General features: G+C 44.4%; 1 protein-coding gene across 1 annotated transcript in view; it reads left to right on the forward strand.

Annotated features, from left to right (window-relative positions):
- HSD17B2 (hydroxysteroid 17-beta dehydrogenase 2) overlaps positions 1-17,032 on the forward strand; it is an 89,915-nt gene that overhangs the window by 38,170 nt on the left and 34,713 nt on the right. The gene's annotated exons all lie outside the window — the stretch shown is intronic.

The raw sequence follows: 17,032 nt of genomic DNA on the forward strand, positions 1-17,032 counted from the left end.
AATGAAAAATTTCTCTCACTTCATTCAATCAGCAATCACGTGCTCACAATCATTCAGAGGTTATCACAACGCCTCCCTTCTCCCTAGTCCCCAGGTTTCTGTAACTGTTGCTCCCTTCCTGGGAGCCCCAAGGAGAGGTTATCAGTCTTCTACCTGTTGGGGTAGGACCTGACTGGGGACTGGCCCTGGGGCCTTACCTGATCTTGTGGCCATTCCTGGTGAGTTGGTCCGCCCCTCCAATGAGTCCAGTCTGGGCTCGGCCATCCAGAGAATCGGAACACGGGTCTGAAAGAAAACCCAGAATACTATCAGGTGGCGCACCTCCGTGTTTGTCTCAGGGTTCCTTTGCTCCAGCCTGGCTGAGCCACCAGTCCAGCTGCTCAGCAGGCCAGCATGAGTGGAATCTCACTGGGGCTTCCAGAAATGTTGCAGAAACCAGTACTCTAGAAACCAAGCACCACACTCGGAGAGTTGGAGAACTCAGGTTTTTCATGCTAGTGGCCCCAGAGGAGTAACACTCTAAGCTCTGAGCCCCTAACAAAGGGGTTATAGAGTTTTTATACACAGAAAGGCATGATTAAGCATGTTTGTAGGGACTTAGCTATTGCAACCACTCCAGTACTCTTGCCTGGAAAATCCCATGGACGGAGGAGCCTGGTGGGCTGCAGTCCCTGGGGTCGCTAAAGAGTCAGACATGACTGACCGACTTCACTTTCACTTTTCACTTTCATGCATTGGAGAAGGAAATGGCAACCCATTCCAGTGTTCTTGCCTGGAGAATCCCAGGGACGGGGGAGCCTGGTGGGCTGCTGTCTATGAAGTTGCACAGAGTCGGATAGACTGAAGCGACTTAGCAGCAGCAGCTATTGCAAAGAGCAGGACAAGAGTGAGTGAGATAAGCTCCAGTTACTAGTATTATGAGTCCCCACTTTCTGAGACTACGTGACCTACATGATCCAGACTTTGCAAGGAGCAAGCTGAGTTACAGAGGCAGAAGGAGCAGGAGGTTATGTAAAATTTTAACTTTTCCTCTTCAAGAACACTGGAGTGGGTTGCCATTTCCTTCTCAAGGGGATCTTCCTGACCCAGGGATCAAACCTGCGCCTCCTGCATTCTTTACTGCTGAGCTACCAGGGAACTAGGGGTTGCCTAACTCCCTGATGGAATGTCACAGTTTACTCTCTTTGGATTTCAGCAACTGATCCCTTCCTTTGCCCCTTAGGCCTAGAATAGGGATCCTGACTTTTATATGCCCGGGGGTATTTCACTGCCTTTTGACTCTTCTCACGTCCATTACTGGCTTTCCTTCCAATCGCCCAATTTGCCATCTCTTTACCCAAGATATCCTGCCTTACAGAGCAGCAAATACAACAGATGTCCACTATACTTCTAAGAAATGTTCATTCTACAATTATTATTTGATTAAACACACAATTTACTAAATGACATCTCTTGGTCATGACTGCTGGGTCTCCATGTTTTTTTGTCCAACAATAACTTCATTTAGTAATAACTCAGCAACAAGGTGCTTTCTAGAAATTTTTCCTAGCACAGGACTTGTCTGCACTGCAGGTGCAGAAACACAGGGAGCCCACAGAGCCCATGCAGATCAGGGAGTCATGACTTGAACCACAGAGAAAAGAAGCCAAGTCATAAAGCACGAAGAGCAGTGGAGATCTGGAAGAGGCATGCATTCCAAACAGGCTAAGATTACCATAGCCCTTGTGCGGAGTCCACAGAGGAGATGAGGGTTTATGGAAATCATCACCATCTTCCATCCCCCTGAATTAAAAACAATGACAGGAACCGCAAGCCAAGACAACAAATATCAGCATAGCCAAACAATGATATATTTATCAGGAATGGGTAAAGTCCATACTGCTAGCCGTGGACTTGGAGTTTCCCAGCAGACTTTAAGTGCCTTGAGGGCAGGGACTGGATTGATCTCTACCCCCAGCGTCCAGGCCTGTGTGAAGCAGAGAGAAGCTGAGAGAACTCATGAGTGGACTCTTTGGCTGGGGCTAGCTTCTAAAGGCGTTGTTAATCAGCTCCGAGACTGGGTATAGAGAAAACTCCACTTTGGGTGCCATTGTCCCCTGGGGATAAGCTTCATCTCTGGCTGCAGCTGGGGAGCCAACACAAAGATGGACATGGAGAGTTGCCCCTGGGCAGGGCGTCCCCTTGGCACTAAGCAAGGAAGTTCTAGTGTAGAAAGTATAACCACAGATAGAGGTTCACGGTTGAATTTAATCAAGCAGATAACTGAAGGGACTCAGACATCAGGGACGGTCACCCTGCCCCATTAGGTCAAGACATCGTGTGCTTAAGTCCCTATGTGATCCCTTGTAGTAGGTCCATTCATGGCCTCCAGAGTGTTTGCAAATCCTCAAGTTCATCTTTCTCCAAGTGAAGGTGCAGTATTGTTCTCCACCCTGCTTTCCACCAAAACATGTAAGAGTCCTGTCTCCTTAATCACTCACTCTCAAACCCACACCCTTCCATACACAAATCGTAGTAAGCTTTCCAGAAAATTCAGGTGTCTTTTGTCATAGCAGAATGGTAGATATTGGATTGCCCTATTCTATTCTTGTTTATATCTTACTTTTTATTGAGCTATAAATTCACATACCGTATAATTCACCCTTTCAAGTGTACAAGTGGATTTTAGTATACTCATAAGGCCATCCAACTGTCACTACTATCTAATCTCCAATTTTCAATAACCCCCAAAAGAAAGCTGGAACCACTAGTAGACTGTTCTCTTCTGAAAATGTTGCTTAGTCATTTCTGCCAGCTTGACTTCTCGACCTCCTGACATGTTGCTTTCCATCACCTCCACCTCTGTCTCTTTGGGGAGTCACTCCTCCTTTCCACTAGTGTTTTTAGGTAGAAGGGAATAGTACAAGGCAGTGCTGTCCAATGGAAATATCATGCAAGCCACATAAGTACTTTGTGGTAGCTCATTGGTAAAGAATCTGCCTAACAATGCAGGAGACACAGGAGATGGGGGTTTGATCCCTGGGTTGGGAAGATCTCTTGGAGGAGGAAATGGCAACCCACTCCTGCCTGGGAAAGAAAATCCCATAGACAGAGGAGCCTCGCAGGCTATATAGGGTCCATGGGGTTGCAAAGAGCTGGACATGACAGAGTATTCACACATGCATACTACATAAGTAATTTAGACTTTTTTAGTAGTCACATTTTAAAAGAAATGAAAAATAAACAGGTAAAATGAATGTTAATCATGTATTTAATTGAACATAGTATATTAAAAATGTTATCACTTCAATATGTAATCTGTGTAAAAGTTATTAATCATGTATTTAATTGAACATAGTATATTAAAAATGTTATCACTTCAATATGTAATCTGTGTAAAAGTTATTAATGAGGTACTTTTCCTTGTACCACATTTTTGGTGATTTGTTTGTATGTTACTTCCTTGAAGAAGCCTGCTCCCTTAAGCCTGGCCCCTCCTTTCTGCCTCAGTTACTCATCGCACAGCACTCATTTAGACCCTCTGTAACACTTACCACAGTGCATCATTTTTTTTCTTATATCATGCAGGTAATGTCTATATCCCACACAGGACTGTGAACTTTGTGAGGATGGTGGTATAGTCTGAATTATATTCTCCCTGAATTCATATGTTGAAACCCTAGTCCCCCTGCCCCCCACACTGTGATGGTGTTTGGAGATGGAGGCTTTGGGGGGTGACTAGGTTTAGATGAGTTCATGAGGGTGGGACTCTCATGATGGGATCGGTATCTTTATAAGAAGAGGTTGCCAGGTGGTCTAGTGGCTAATATTCTGCACTCCCAACGCAGGGGCCTGGGTTCAATCCCTGGCCAAGGAACTAGGTCTTGCATGCTGCAACAAAGATGGAAGACTCTGTGTGCCATGGCTAAGACCCAGTGGAGCCAAATAAATAAATAAATAAATATTAAAAAAAAATAAGAAGAGATGCCAGAGAACTCTCTTTCTCTCTCTGTCATGTGAGGAAACAGTGAAGAGGTCTGCAGTGGACTTCCTTGCAGAGGGCCAGGGAGATCGCTTTCACCAGAAGCTGCTCATGTTTGCACCCTGGTCTCTGATTTCTGCCCTCCAGAACTGTGGGAGAATGGATTTCTGTGGTTGAAAGACCATCCAGTCTATGCTATTTTGTTATGGCAGCCCGAGCTGACTAATACAGGTGGAGTTCACGTTTTCTTTTGCACTTAAAGATTTGTTTTTATTTCCTTTATTCCCAGTTGTTTCAAATCAATATTCTTCTTGGACATTATGGTTCCATGCCTTTCTTGGTGCTCATGCAAGTGTATATACCTTCCTAGTATCTCACGGGCTCTTTCACAATAAAGTTATCACACTATACTTCTTCACAGGCAAATTAGCAATGCATTTTGGATATTTCTGTATGAATACTGATCTGTCTTTTCCTTTCCTTTCTTTTTTAAAATTAATAATTTTTATTGGAGCATAGTTGCTTTACGATATTTTGTTAGTTTCTACTGTACAGCAAAGTGAACCAGCTCCACGCATGCATATATCCCCTCTTTTTGGATTTCCTTCCCATTTAGGTCACCATAGAGCACTGAGTAGAATTCCCTGAACTATACAGTAAGTTCTCTATTTTATACACAGTATCAATAGTTCACATGTGTCAGTCAGACAAGGATCACATTGATCTTCCTCACCAGTATATCCCAAGTGCCTAAGCATAGTGCCTGGCACATAGTATGATCTCAGTAAAAACTTGGCAAATGAATGACTAAATAGATATTGATGTCAAAAATCATTAAGGTGTAGCAATAGCTTCGGTAGCTTAGGCAAGTCACTTGGAATAGTGTCCCCTGGGAACTTTTCTTTCTGGGAATTGTCACCAAAATGGGAGATGATCCCCCTGGAAGTGGCCCACACAACACAAATGAGTTTTACTCATAGTGTTGTTCAGGCAACAAATGCTGAAACTTGATTCTTTTGTCTGTGAGATGGGGATAAATGGATTGACCCCAAGAGCCATGTGTTCATTCAACAAATACAGAGCCCCCAGGGTATGCCAGGCACTGTCCTAGGGGCTAGAGATTCAACAGGTCACATAGCAAAGTTCTTGCCTTCTCTCAATTTGCATTTTATTGGGGGAGACAAATATTTAAAAATTAACATACCAATATGTCATACAATGTCAGGTAGTGGTAGGAACAATGAAGAAAGTTACCAAGATATCCTAGTTTAAGGGGTGTCGTACAGTGTCTCAAATTGGTAGCCTTTTAAATGGCTTTATAAATGGTAGCCTTTTATATCACTCATTATTCAAGGTATGATTTACTACACAGTATCTAAAGTGACCCTTTCAAAATTGAAGTCAGTTCATGTCTTTCCTTTGTTTAAAGCTTTGTAATGCCATTTCATCACACTTAGAGTAAAAGCCAAAGTCATCGCCATGGTTTAAAGCAAGGTTTTGGTGGTCCAGTGGCTAAGACTCTGTGCTTCCAATGCAGGGGGCCCAGGTTTGATCCCGGTCGGAGAACTAGATCACATATGCTGCAACAAAGAATTCGTATGCCACAGTGAAGACCAGGCACAGGCAAACAAATAAATAAAGCAGGGCTTCTCTACCTGGGCACCTTGATGCTGGGCTTGGGTACTTCCCTGATGTGTCACCCTGTACGCTGTAGGATATTAAAGAGCATCCTTAGACCCTGGCGTCCAATGAGATACCAGTAGCACCACACAACCATGACAACAAAAAATGTCTCCAGATATTGTTAGATGTCCCCTGGAGTGGAGGCCAAATCACCCCAGTTGAGAGCTGTTGGCTTAATGGCCCCACATGAACTGGCCTTGAACCACTGCTCTGATTCACCTCCTGTTGCTCCCTTCCTCACTCATTCCCCTGTGGTCACAATGGCCTCCTTGTTCCTCCTCTAACAGTTATGTCCCCAAGAGCCTTTGTACCGACTCTTCTCTGTGCCTGTAGTTTTCCCTGGGAAGACTGTTCACCTGCTCCTGCTCAGAGGTGCCTTCCCTGACCTCCATATAGAACCCGGCGTCCTCCTCTCTGGTCACAGCACTCGTTGGCTCTTAATACCATATGCATTTGTTCATGTGCTTGTTGAATGTATCCCATCTCCACCTATAACATACGGCCCACAGGACTGGGACTTGGATGGCTTTGTGTACTGCTGTACCCTCATGGAGAGTGCATAGCACACAGTTGTCATTGTTGTTTAGTTGTTAAGTTGTGTCTGACTCCTTGTGACCCCACTGACAGTAGCCCACCAGGCTCCTCTGTCCATGGGATTTCCCAGGCAAAAATACTGGAGTGGGTTGCCATTGCCTTCTCTGGGGGACCTTCCTGACCCAGGGATCGAACCCGAGTCTCCTGCATTGCAGGGAGGTTCTTTGCCACTGAGCCACCAGGGAGGCCTGACAGCACCTTGTAGGCGCTTAATAAATAGCTTAATAAATATTCTCAAAGAGATGGGAGAATCTCTTTGAGAAATCTGTATGCAGGTCAAGAAGCAACAGGTAGAACTGGACATGGAACAACAGATTGGTTCCAAATTGGGAAAGGAGTACATCAAGGCTGTATACTATCACTCTGTTTATTTAACTTATATGCAGAGTACCTCATGCAAAATGTCAGGCTGGATGAAACACAAGCAATTAAGACTGCTGGAGAAATATCAATAATCTCAGATATGCAGATGACACCACCATTATGGCAGAAAGTGAAGAAGAGCTAAAGAGTCTCTTGATGAAAGAGGAGAGTGAAAACGTTGGCTTAAAACTCAACATTCAGAAAATTAAGATCATGGTATCTGGTTCCATCACTTCATGGCAACTAGATGGGGAAACAATGGAAACAGTGAGAGACTTTATTTTGGGGGGCTCCAAAATCACTACAGATGGTGATTAGAGCCATGAAATTAAAAGACATTTGCTCCTTGGAAGAAAAGCTATGACCAACCTAGACAGCACATTGAAAAGCAGAGACATTACTTTACCAAAAAAGGTCTGTCTAGTCAAATCTATGGTTTTTCCAGTAGTCATGTATGGATGTGAGAGTTGGACTGTAAAGAAAGCTGAGCACCAAAGAATTGATGCTTTTGAACTGTGGTGTTGGAGAAAACTCTTGTGAGTCCCTTGGACTGCAAGGAGATTCAATTAGTCCATCCTAAAGGAAATCAGTCCTGAATATTCATTGGAAGGACTGATGCTGAAGTTGAAGCACCCAAACTTTGGCCACTTGATGTGAAGAATGGACTCGTTGGAAAAGACCCTGATGCTGGGAAAGATGGAATGCAGGAGGAGAAGGGGATGACCGAGGATGGGTGGATGGCATCACCGACTCAATGGACATGAGTTTGAGTAAATTGTGGGAGTTGGTGATGGACAGAGAAGTCCGGCGTGCTGTAGTCCATGGTGTCACAAAGAGTCAGACATGACTGAGTGACTGAACGGAACTGAACAAATAGCTGTTAAAAAAAATAGCTATTGAAAGAATGAACAAATGCATGCATATTAGAAGGATAGGCAGGAACACACAGGATAGGAAAAGCAGGACATGTGTGGGATGTTGAAGAATACAAAGTAGAGCCTGATCTTGGGCTTGGCTGGATGTGAACAAATTAAAGAGATTACTGAAACCCAAGCAGGATACTTCATCCATCACTTATCAGACAAGAGGAGCCAGAGGAGGTTTGTAAGTCAGTGAGAAATATGATGGTAAGGATGCAGTAGAAATCAGAAACCTGACTCCAACTAGAAAACAGTGGGGTGAAAGCCTGGATCCAACTAGAAAATAACACAATGCTTTGTGTGTGAGTGGAGACGGCAAATACCTTCCTCTCTTGTGCTGTCTCTGGCTGGTTAGGAGCGTGTGGTGAGGGAGTGGGTCCTGCGGGAGAGTGTGCTTTGATTGAATGAGGTCCATGGTGGCATCAGAGTGGGGTGGTGGCAGGGACATCAAGGGTTCTGCACCTCTGTTGGGAGGTGTAAGTCGAGTGCAGAGAAAAAGAGAGCGAACTGGGCAGTCAGGCAAGAAAAGGAAATTTATTAGAGGGAAAAGAGGGTGACTGGCTCTTAAGGAGAACCAGAATTCTCTCTTTCTGATGGAGTCCTTATACACCACCTAGGGAAAATTCTCTGAAGGGATGGTCACGTAGCCGGAGGTCTGGAATCTGGTGGTCTTGCAGCTTTGAGAAGACAGGCACCAGTGAGATAACAGGATGCCATTTGGGCAATTGGGTCGGCCTCACAGATTGCTGTGATTTATTCTTTGTTTGCGAGGTTGACATAACGAGCCATCTTATCAATGAGACCCCATGCAGGCCCTATCAGGAGGAACTAGGTCATTGGCAGTGATGGCTAACGAAAGAGAAAGAGAAATTCTGTAGGTCACAGATCTCTTGGGTTTCCAGTATTTGAGTCCAGTTTGGCAGGTAGCATCTTGCACCATTAGATGTTAGAAGCAACCTAGTGAGTTTTTGGCCATGTGTTGGCAAGAAGGACATCCTGTCAGTCAGGAGGCACCTTTGCTGTGAAAGAAACTAACAGAAACATTGTTAAGACAGCCCGTGGTAGATGAAATGATAGATAAAGATAGGGAGGAGGAAGTGAGCCACCCCAGTACAATGGGGCGATTTAGTGATATCTCCAGGTAGTTTCCCCTTCTTTGTGTAACGTTAATCTTAAGTAAATTTACTTTTAAAATAGTAGTCTGCTATTTTTTTTTAATGGAGTTGCTTAACGTGTTTTTACAAGTGTTACCTTGTTTGTAGCCTTTCTTATGAAATAAGTGGTTGGAACCTCTTTTTAAAAAATTCCACTAACCCAGAGGGAGGGTATGGGGAGGGAGGAGGGAGGAGGGTTCAGGATGGGGAACACAGGTATACCTGTGGCGGATTCATTTCGATGTTTGGCAAAACTAATACAATATTGTAAAGTTTAAAAATAAAATAAAATTAAAAAAAAATTCCACTAAGCAAACCACATGAAAACAAATGAGGATGAACAAAAGAATCCAGCCTCCAAAAGGAATAACGGATGGCTCCATTTACTTAAAGTGAAAATCAAGTATACCTGATCTACTGTTAGATGCCAGAATAATGGTGGCTTCTGGGGTGGGGATCACTGGAGGAAGGCCCCAGGGGGATTTCTGGTGAGCTAGTGAAGCTCTGGGTCTGGATGTGGGTGCTGGCTGCATGAGTGGATTCACTCTGTGAAAATTCATCAACATATAAAAAGTCAAAAAATAAGGAAGTTTCCCTGTAATGCACATAGCAGACTGGTAGTCTCAAAACTTATTGCCTTAAGTAACTCCATCAGATGAAAGATACACTAGTCATTGGTCAACAAAGATTGGCTATGGATCGTAGCCAATGATGAGTAGGGAAAAAAAAACCCTGTAATGATTTTCATTGCGCCTCTGCTCTTGTTAGTTTAGTGATAGTGGGAACTTTATATTCTTTGAAGCTTGGTTTAAAGAAACTTTATATTCTTTCACCTATAAAATCAGAATAAAAAATATACTTTGACAGGAGCCAACTGAAAGAGCTCAAAATAATTTAAGCTGGAATAATTTGAGCACTAAGATAAAGTACTGGATTATAACCCAAAGTATAAAATTAATATTCCTGAGTCCATAAAGATAAAAATAAATTAATAAATGAAGGAAAAGAGACAAATCTCCCATGTACAAGAGTTCCAAATAATTTATGTAGGTATTAATACATAGAGGCTTCCTTCCGAAGAGTATAGTATGGAAGAGGGGGTGGATAAAGAGTAACTTCATAGCGGACAAATTTCCCCACTTTACTTCATCCAGGTGATCAAAGGCAACGTCAACATTCATGTCTTGTTGCTTGTTTGTCCTCTTAATACAATGTGATGAAAATGGCCCTGTATCTGTGATCTCCTTTCCCAAGCTCATAACCCCAGCCAGAACATAAGAAAAACATCAGACAAATTTCACCAGAGGGGCATCCTAAAATACAGTTGACTGTGCGTGTGTGCAATATACTTGTGTGCTCAGTCGTGTTCTACTCTCTGTGACCCCTTGGACTGTAGCGACCCAGTCCCCTGTGTCCAGGGGATTTTCCAGGCAAGAATACTGGAGTGGGTTGCCATTTCCTTCTCCAAGGGAGACTTGGGTTCCATCCCTGAGTTGGGAGGATCCCCTAGAGAAGGGCATGGCAACCCACTGCAATATTCTTGTCTGGAGAATCCAGTGGACAAAGGAGCCTGGTGGGCTACAGTCCATGGGGTTGCAAAGAGTTGGACATGATGGAGCTACTAACACAGACTTTGTACAGCAGATACCAATACAACACTGTAAAGCAGTTATCCTCCAATTAAGCAAAAAAGCTCTAGCTAATTCCCAGGGGTTCACCACCCAACATCACTATCTTTTAAGAGTGCCAAAGTCAACACAGGTAGTGTCAGTGGTATAACTGTCAAGTGTTTTCTCTTCCTGGATTAGAAGCTGAGCCTTGTATGGCTCTCAGGGAATTATTAGGTACCTTACAGTTTTATTATGTGTCTACCATTTTATTGCACCTTAATCTATTTTATAGGGACCAGGCAGGGTCAACATGAGGGTGGCAATCTGGTGGAGTGCTTAAATTTCAAACAAGGGTGGGGAAAGTCTTTTCCTCCCTAGTTTTCCACGGTTTTACAGATAAATAACTCTAGACCCAGATGACCTTTGTAAGTGGGACAAAGTGTGGCAGGTATGTTGGGTTCAAAAGGCTGCAGAGGTGGGGCGGGTCACAGTGGTGAAGGCAGTGGGCGATAGAGGTGCGCATGTGCAATAGGAAGTGGGAACCCTGGACCTGAGAGCGTGGGGGGAGGGGAGTCGGGGGACGGGGGAGGGCGGTGGGGACGGTGGACAGGGAGTGGCAGGGGGCAGCTTTGGGATCCTCAGCTTCAGCACACGAGTTCCTCGTAAGAACGCAGGCCCACAGTTGGCCTATATTCTGGTTAATCAAGAGAAACCACCGATCTGGGTTTTCAGGTGGCATTCTTGGATTTTAGCCTTTGCTTAAATTTTTAAGAAATACACTGTATGGGCCAAGCAAAACACATATTCAGATAGTGTCCTCTTATTTGATACACAACAGGTCCTCCATTTGTGTTTGTCTATTCCACTCAGTTCAGTTCAGTCGCTCAGTCGTGTCCGACTCTTTGCGACCCCATTGAACTGCAGGCACGCCAGGCCTCTGTCCATCACCAACTCCCAGAGTCTACCCAAACCCATGTCCATGGAGTCGGTGATGCCATCCAACCATCTCATCCTGTGTCATCCCCTTCTCCTCCTGCCCTCAATCTTTCCCAGCATCAGGGTCTTCTCAAATGAGTCAGCTCTTCCCATTATGTGGCCAAAGTATCGGAGTTTCAGCTTCAACATCAGTCCTTCCAATGAAGAGAAGTGAAAGTCCACTATGAGAATGGGCCCTGGCACCTCTGAAGAGGCCCACCCCCTGAGAAACTCTGTTTTAAGCTGCTGTTGTTCAAAGATATTGACAAAGGGGAGACTTCGAGGAGCTTTAGGGAAGGAGAGTCTAGGAGAGATGAGACCGCTGGCAGAAAGCACAGTACTTGGCCAATTCATTATTGTGGTTAGAATGTCTGTGATGATCTTCTGAGATAAGAACTCAAAATCCTTTGGTTCTAGGAACCAGAAGTAGCCAATGAAAGGGGTAGCATGGATTTAAAACAAACAGAAACGCAGTTGCTATTTATTTAACACCTGGGTAGCAACTGCCATGTGGCAGGCTCTGTTGCAATTACTCTAGTATATAAAATCATTTAATCTTTCGGACAATCTTATGAGGCAGGTCCTAGTATCATCTCACTTTATAGATAAGGAAACTGAGGCACAGAGAGGTAAACTGACTGGCCAAAGTCACACAGCTTGAAAGTAGCAGAGCCAGGATTTGGACCCAGGGATCCTGGCTCCAAAATCCAGGCTCCAATCATGTTTTTCTTTGCTGCATTTTCATGGGGAGAATTTTATCTAGTAGTGAAAAATGATGACTTATGGTTTTGCAGACTGTGGAAATAGCTAAAACTGGTTTCAGTTCAGTCACTCAGTCGTGTCCGACTCTTTGCGACCCCATGAATCGCAGCACGCCAGTCCTCCCTGTCCGTCACCAACTCCCGGAGTTCACCCAAACCCATGTCCATCGAGTTAGTGATGCCATCCAACCATCTCATCCTCTGTCGTCCCCTTCTCCTCCTGCCTTCAATCTTTCCCAGCATCGGGGGCTTTTCACATGGGTCAGCTCTTCACATCAGGTGGCCAAAGTATTGGCGTTTCAGCTTCAACATCAGTCCCTCCAATGAACACCCAGGACTGATCTCCTTTAGAATGGACTGGTTGGGTCTCCTTGCAGTCCAAGGGACTTTCAAGAGTCTTCTCCAGCACCACAATTTAAAAGCATCAATTCTTCGGCGCTCAGCTTCCTTTATAGTCCAACTCTCACATCCATACATGACCACTGGAAAAACCATAAGCCTTGACTAGACGGACCTTTGTTGGTAAACTAATGTCTCTGCTTTTTAATATGCTGTCTTAGTTGGTCATCACTTTCCTTCCAAGGAGTAAGTGTCTTTTAATTTCATGGCTGCAGTCACCATCTGCAGTGATTTTAGAGCCCAGAAAAATAAAGTCAGCCACTGTTTCCCCATCTATTTGCCATGAAGTGATGGGACCGGATGCCATGATCTTAGTTTTCTGAATGTTGAACTTTAAGCCAAGTTTTTCATTCTCTTCTTTCACTTTCATCAAGAGCCTCTTTAGTTCTTCTTTGCTTTTTGCCATAAGGGTGGTGTCATCCGCATATCTATAATACTAATTTAAAAATTAGTTGTCAAATCACATGTGTACTATAATTATAGTTGTTAAAGAACAGTGTATAGGAAAAAAAGACTAGAAGAAAAAGCAAGAAAGTTATAAAACTTATGCTAGATTGGTGGTGTTATGGGTAACTTCTTTTGTTTATCCTGATGTTGCTCTTAAAGTTTTATTACTTATATGATGTTTTAACACTGTCTAGAAAAAATTGGTAGCTCAGGGGTAAAGAATCTACCTGCCAATGCAGATGTGGGTTTGACTCCTGAGAGGAGATACCCTGCAGAAGGAAATGGTAACCCACTTCTGTATTCTTGCCGTGGACAAAGGAGCCCGGCAGGAGCCTCCCAGTCCACGGGGTTGCAAAGAGCCGGACACAACTGAGTGACTAAACAATAACAACACCAACAAAGAAATCATTTACAGTGTTGCAAATTCTTCCCTCTTCATCCTTTTCTGAATGCAGCTTCCGAGGAACCAGCTTGTGTCCAAGAGCACATGCTGTTAGTCTTGACAGGCGTGTTTCATTCAGGGGACCTAGCCTTAAAGAACTCCAGAACTTGAGTTATTCACAACTTGCCGACGACTTGACCCAACAAATGATGAGCTATGTTTCTATTCACCAGCTCCATACGGCAATAGCATAAATCCACTTACAGTTAGCCCACCAGCTCAGAAACTATCATTCTTAACTCTTCTGAGTTAAAGTGATTCACATTTCCGTTTTTCACACAAATTGAGAGACTTTATTAATATTTTAGAATAAATCATAATTTCACATTCACTCCAGTTTTGCAAAAATGAGACTCTAGTACTTGTTGCTTACTCCAAGCTGATGATTTTCCAGGCCACTAGAGACAGAATGATCTCAAAGGGCATAGCTTAAAACCACCCCCAGCAATTCCTACACCCTCTCTTGGGGTAGGCATCCAACTCCACAGGTGTTTGTTAGGACTTAGAGGCTAGGAACCCTCGATACTAGTGACATAAGACTCTCTGCGTTTTTAAGGCATTAAGGCCAGTGGCCTCTTAAATGCCCATTTAGCCAACACATGCTTTTTTGTGTGTAACTTTTTGGCTGTGCTGTGTAGCATGTCGGATCTTAGTTCCGCCACCAGGGATTGAAGTCTCTCTCCCTGGATTGGAAGTGGACAGTCTTAACCACTGGACTGCTGGAGAAGTCCCCAACACACGCCTTTTATTGATCAGCTACTATATGCTAGGCCCTGTGCTCTGGAAGAATAGAATATTTTATATTCCAGATGTTTATTTATCAACCCCTGCCTGGGTTTCAACCTACCTCTGCCATGTCCAGCTAAATGACTTAACCCTTCTGTGTTTCAGTTTCCTCCTCCATAGAGTGATGATAGTAAAATGACTTATCTCCCAGGGTGGGTGGAGTTAATATGTGTGAAGCTGGATGGGTCTTGGTAAGCATTCGAGTCACACTAGGTTTGATAATTTTCAGAGGCTGGTGGTTTAGTTGCTCGGTTGGCTGCAACTCTTTATGACCCCATGGACTGTAGCCCACCAGGCTCCTCTGTCATGGGATTTTCCAGGCAAGAATACTGGAGCAGGTTGCCATTTCCTTCTCCAGGGGATCATCCTGACCCAGGGATTGAACCTGAGTCTCCTGCATTGCAGGCGAATTCTTTACCAACTGAGCTACTGATGGGTCGGTTATGAAACATTTTGCCTTTCCACAAAGTGCTAGTTGCTCAGTTGTGTCTGACTCTTTGTGTCTAAGCTCATGGACTGTAACTTACCAGGTTCCTCTGTCCATGGAATTCTTCAGGCAAGAATACTGGAGTGGGTTGCCATTCCCTTCTCCAGGGGATCTTCCTAACCCAGGGATTAAACCTGGGTCTCCTGTATTGCAGGCAGATTCTTTATCAGGGAGCCACGAGGGAAAGTAGCTTTCACAAAGGCCCCTGCCTTGTCTTTGGGTTTCTGGAGTGCACAAGGGTTACTCTATCTTGACAGGGAGCGGCTCTCCAGCCACCTACATTCTCAAGGCCCTCTAGCCCCTGCCTGGCCCTAAGACACCAGGGTTAGCATAGCCTGATCGTTCACACAGCAGATCAGAAATGATATCTGGGTTAGAGCCACAATACTGGTAACAGTCACGTATGATATGCTGGGCTTTGTGCAGAACATTCTCTGTCTTGTTGACTTCCAAGATCAGCCTAGGAGGGAGGAACCGTTATAACCCCACTTCCCAGATGAATAAGTGGAGGCTCTGTACTACTTTATGTAATGTTACCCAAGGCTCAGACATGGCAGAGGCAGAATCAAGCAGGCAGAGTCTTAACCAAGATGTTTAGCTATCAGTAGAGGTGAACTTCCTATCTACCAAGATCATGCATGTAAACACCTGAAATTCAGGAAGAATGTCATGTACCTAGTATTATTTTTTTTAAAAGATCTATTATAGTAATTCCAGGCATTGTTAAGCACATCACAAATCATAACTGATGTAGGCACCGTTATCAAGTCCATTTTAGAGATGAGGAAGCTGAGGCACAGAGAGGTTAAATAACTCAAGCAGGGTTGCAGAGGTGGGGGGCCAAGTTCACAACCAAGCCCATTTACCTTGATTCGTGGACCTAACATTCTGGGTTCCTAGGCAGTATTACTCTTGCCTGGAAAATCTCATGGATGGAGGAGCCTGGTAGGCTGCAGTCCATGGGGTCGCTAAGAGTCGGGCACGACTAGGCGACTTTACTTTCACTTTTCACTTTCATGCATTGGAGAAGGAAATGGCAACCCACTCCAGTATTCTTGCCTGGAGAATCCCAGGGACAGAGGAGCCTAGTGGGCTGCCGTCTATGGGGTCACACAGAGTTGGACACGACTGAAGTGACTTAGCAGCAGCAGCAGGCAGTATTATTCTTTATACCATTGGACTTTACTTTCACCACCAGTTCAGTTCAGTTCAGTCACTCAGTCATGTCTGAGTCTTTGTGATCCCATGGACTGCAGCACACCAGGCCTCCCTGCCAACTCCCAGAGTTTGCTCAAACTCATGTCCATTGAGTGGGTGATGCCATCCAACCATCTCATCCTCTGTCATCTCCTTCTCCTCCTTCCTTCAATCTTTCTCAGCATCAGGGTCTTTTCCAATGACTCAGTTCTTTGCATCACGTGGCCAAAGTGTTGGCGTTTCAGCTTCAGCATCAGTCCTTCCAATGAATATTCAGGACTGATTTGCTTAAGGATTGACTGGTTGGATCTCCTTGCAGTCAAGGGACTCTCAAGAGTCTTCTCCAACACCACAGTTCAAAAGCGTCAATTCTCTGGTGCTCATCTTTCTTTATAATCCAGCTCTCACACCCATACATGACGACTGGAAAAACCATAGCTTTGACTACACGGACCTTTGTCAGCAAAGTAATGTCTCTGCTTTTCAATGTGCTATTTAGGGTTGGTGTAACTTTTCTTCCAAGGACCAAGTGTCTTTTGATTTCAAGGTTGCAGTCACCATATGCAGTGATTTTGGAGCTCCCCCAAATAAAGTCTCTCATTGTTCCTATTGTTTCCCCATCTATTTACCATGAAGTGATGGGACTGGATGCCATGACCATAGTTTTCTGAAAGTTGAGTTTTGAGTCCACTTTTTCACTCTCCTCTTTCACTTTCATCAAGAGGCTCTTTAGTTCACCACCAGATACACCACAACTGAGCATCATTTCCACTTTGGCCCAGCCTCTTCATTCCTTCTGGGGCTATTAGTACTGGCCCTCCACTCTTCCCCAGTAGTGTATCAGACACCTTGGGTGTGCTTATCTTCCAGTGTCTTATCTGTTTGCCTTTTCATACTGTTCATGGGGTTCTTGCAGTAAGCGTACTAGGTTGGTTTGCCATTTCCTCCTCCAGCGGACCACGTTTTGTCAGAACTCTTCATTATGACCCGTCCAACTTGGGTGGCCTTGCATGGCGTGGCCATAGCTTCACTGAGTTATGCAAGCCTCTTCACCATAACAAGACTGTGATCCATGAAGGGGTTTTAAAAATTAACTAATTAACCTTGGCTGCATCAGGTCTTAGTTGAGGCATGTGGGAGGTTCACTGTGTCATAGAGGATCTTTTGCTGCAGTGCACAGATTCTCTAGTTGTGGCCCAAGGGCTTTGTGGTCCTGCAATATGTGGGATCTTAGTTCCCTGACCAGGGATTGA

This window comes from Bos indicus, chromosome 18 (assembly GCF_029378745.1).
Source record: "Bos indicus isolate NIAB-ARS_2022 breed Sahiwal x Tharparkar chromosome 18, NIAB-ARS_B.indTharparkar_mat_pri_1.0, whole genome shotgun sequence".
In the NCBI taxonomy this organism is placed as follows: Eukaryota; Metazoa; Chordata; class Mammalia; order Artiodactyla; family Bovidae; genus Bos; species Bos indicus.